General features: G+C 43.6%; 1 protein-coding gene across 1 annotated transcript in view; it reads left to right on the forward strand.

Annotated features, from left to right (window-relative positions):
• The first annotated feature begins 1767 nt into the window (after positions 1 to 1767).
• LOC109481787 (elongation factor 1-alpha, somatic form-like) overlaps positions 1768 to 3633 on the forward strand; it is a 13495-nt gene continuing 11629 nt past the window's right edge. Inside the window, exon 1 of the mRNA XM_019784376.1 lies at positions 1768 to 1895. The gene's annotated coding sequence lies outside the window, so the exon portion shown is untranslated. The remainder of the gene's footprint in view (positions 1896 to 3633) is intronic.

Below are 3633 nucleotides of genomic sequence, written 5' to 3' on the forward strand. Positions count from 1 at the left end.
TCTGTGGCTACAACTGGGCTAGAATTCTTGTACCACTGCGATGTGTGCACCGTCGCAGTTTTAGGGGCAAACCCCGTTTGTCCTGATTAACCAGGGTCTTTGGTACCACTATAAAGGGTGAGTGGGGGTCGTGTGGCGAAGCGGCAGAGTGCTCTACTCGGAACCAAGAGGTCCCGGGTTCGAGTCCCGACATGCTACCGATCTTGTGCCCTTGGGGAAAGCACTTTACACGACTTTCCCCGTGTAAATAAGTGAGAATGAATATTGTATTGTCCCCTGTGTTGGTGGCGGCATTAATATAAGCTGAAAAAAACTTGGGTACGTCGTCACCTCGTCTTGTGATTACATGTTGGAATATATATACACAAAAAGTGGGGTATCACACTGTGGTATTAGCTAATGGGGTCCAGTTGAACAGCAAAAAATGAATAAATAAATAAACTGTCCAAAAAGGCTAATGTTTGGAAGGCCGTACAGGTTGCTGGCATTTTGTAATGCACGAAATATATACAAAATTGGACTCTGCAACTCCTGTAGATATGAAAAAGTGTAAACATTATGTAGGTCAAAGGTCTTTTTGTTCAGTATAGGCAGTTGTTTACACCGATGCATCGTAACCCGGCATATGCCGTATTTTAGAGAATAACGCGTCCTACGGTGACTTGCGGTTCGACTGGGTGCCAGCACCGAGGGGTCAGAGCATAGCCTCCTTTGCAGGCGTTCTGGGAGCCACGAATCAATCAATCCATCAATAAATCTTTATTCAAACAACTGGCAGACGAGAGTCTGAATTGAGTTGTTATTATAGACAAGATCATAAAATCATACTTTAAACTATACTAATAATAATTTACACGATTTAAATTACACAATTTACATTTCTTTGCAACTTGCACGATTTTCTGACCAAACGTGGCTCGCACGCATTAGAAGCTCCGGCCGTCGACCCTATAGAATGTCATACCTGGAACATTCTAGTGTTCGGGGCCGGAGCTTCTACATGCGTGCGATCTACGTTTGATCAGAAAATCGTGCAAGTTGCAAAGAGGCGCCCCCTCCCCCCGGACCGCTCCCCGAACGCCTGAAACGGAGGCTAGCCCGGCCCCAATAATTGTGTCTCAGTATGTAGTGGTTGAATACATGGCTAAGATAATTATGTGAAAAAAAACCAACTTTTCATTGATTGACAAGATTTGTCACATATAACTTCACCAGAAAACAAAAATGATGTCCTTAAGTACATAAGGGTACCTGGTACGTACAAATGTACTAGGTAGATCTCGTAAGTCTTAACATTTTCTCTGTTTTATTTTTGGCACACAGCTAATTAAGTATGTATGTATGTCAGGGACTCTAGTACAGGGCTCTTTATACGTCTTTACATTGTCTTTTTAAAGTAATCTACTGACCTTTTGCACACTGGCATCCACATATTAGTGGCAATATGAACTGAATCAATCTCTTACTGAGCAGTCTACATATTCTGTGTTTTGTTTGTTTTTTCTTTCATTTTCTTCGGCGTGAAAACTGTCCATCCACACCTGGGGTCTACATTTGTTATTTGTTCCTCGAGCTCCTACTTCGCTCCTGACCCACTTTTCGATATGTTGTGACCAACAGGGTTTCTTGGATGGCGACGATGGTGATAATAACAGAGCGCCTTTTGTCACCTTTGCATCCCCTCCAGACATTGCTTGACTGGACAGGGTTTCTTGGATGGCGGTGATGGCTATAATGATAGGGCGTATTTTGTGACCTTCAGCATGCCCTCCAGACTTTTCTTCCTACCAGATTTACCGCATTCCGTCTCGGACAAACTGCGACGCGAGTTGTGCTGCCTATCTGACATCTGACGCAAGTCTCGCCAGAGAGCACCAGCTAGGTACGAAGTGGAGGTGAGCAACTAATTTTTGTGTCCTTTATTCTCTAAACGTTATCATCTTTCTCTGTCGCTTTTCCGTAACCAGTAACTTTACAAACTATACTAAATTTACCTGTACTGCATCCTTTATAGCTCCAAAAATGGTCTATGCCGACGCCAGTTACTTACATGGTCCTCTGTCGTTCCCCTACATGTTTTTTGCCAGTTTTAGATATCGAGAACGCCACACTCTGAGATCTTGCTGGATAATCTCATTATTAGTCATTTAGCCATCCAGCCTTTTGGAGGAAACACTTGTAACATTGGGGTTCAAGCACTGCTAACTGATCCATTCCTATGGGTACGGACTTTTTAAATGTGTAGTCGTTACCACGTTTAGCCTTCACCGGGCCTTTCTACGGGAATGCGGATCGTAGAATTCGGCAAAAAAACGAGAGTAAAATTGGCCAAGGACCGGGAGTCCGGCCGCGGGGAAGTTGTTTCTTTCCCTCCGCGCGGCCAATCAAACCTACAAGGCGGCCAAACTCCCCCGGCAAATTCCCCCATATATAATATAGCCAGCGTAGTTAGTCTGGTAGAGACTATGTTAAAAGCACGCTGGTGTCGTGAGGTGGCTGCCCGGGTTCGGCGTCTCCTTTTTAACGCTATGGATATATTGTCTATTAAATGATAAATAGGGAAAACACAGTAAATCTGACGTTTTTCCCATATTTTACGGCGCGCCTTGCGCCCCGCTGAACAGGGTCATCTCGTTTGTTCATGTCGAGTCGCCGGAACGTATCGTGTGGTAAATATGTAGTCAAAACTAGAAAGGCCGACATTTGCTTTGGAGCAAATACAGCAATGGCTTCACCACATTTTACGACATGGCAGGGAAAGAATGAGAAACACAAGGGAAAACAATGCTTTACATTGATATAACTATAGTATGAAGTAACATACAACTAAGACTACAACAGTTGGATAGCTATTCCCTACATTATTGGTTAGGATTTTTAATTGCATAATGCAAACTGTTGATTTTCAAGAAAAAAAGAAGTGTTCATGCCCCGCATTCCAATGCTGGAGCAGGAAAGCTTGAAATACCTACCAAAACACTTGAATACAGACATACTGTCAGTATGGAATGGATCTGAGCAGGTATTAATTAAGTTAAGCCTGTTAAATTCCAACAGCCAATCAGCAAGGAGAATAGAGGAAAGCTGCATGCCTATTGGTTGATGCCCTGCATTCCATTGTCATGACTTATGCCCAAATGTGGTAACACTGCACACTAACTCAGTAATACATTTGCTATAACACAGCCAAAAAACTCAAATAAAACCATTCTAAAAGCCTGTATCACAAAAATTTAAAAAACGCCTAGGGGTATTTGCCCACTGTACCTCCATACCAAATTTCAGGACCTTAGGCCCTAAAATGAAGAAGCTGAATCCATTTAAAAAATGGCAGGAGGAGAAGGAGGAGAAGAAGAAACATCAGAAAAAGCAATATGGTTTCACCACACCACTTCGTGGTGTAGTGAAGCCATAATAAGGAAAGTAAAAAAAGCTTGTGCAGTACTAGCCTGGGTACCAAACCTTAGGTCGGCTTGGCGGTAATTTTCGGCCCCGGCCTTTACCAAGCACAGGCGAGTTATGCCACGAACCTATCTCCAGCTTGTTTCCGTATCCCCTAACTTCCTGTTTTACGCTGTCTTCTTTTGCCGCCGACCCAAGTGAGCGAAGAAACCTATACCCCCCCCCCCGACC

This window comes from Branchiostoma belcheri, unplaced genomic scaffold, assembly GCF_001625305.1.
Source record: "Branchiostoma belcheri isolate BF01 breed outbred unplaced genomic scaffold, Haploidv18h27 scaffold58, whole genome shotgun sequence".
Classification (NCBI taxonomy): domain Eukaryota; kingdom Metazoa; phylum Chordata; class Leptocardii; order Amphioxiformes; family Branchiostomatidae; genus Branchiostoma; species Branchiostoma belcheri.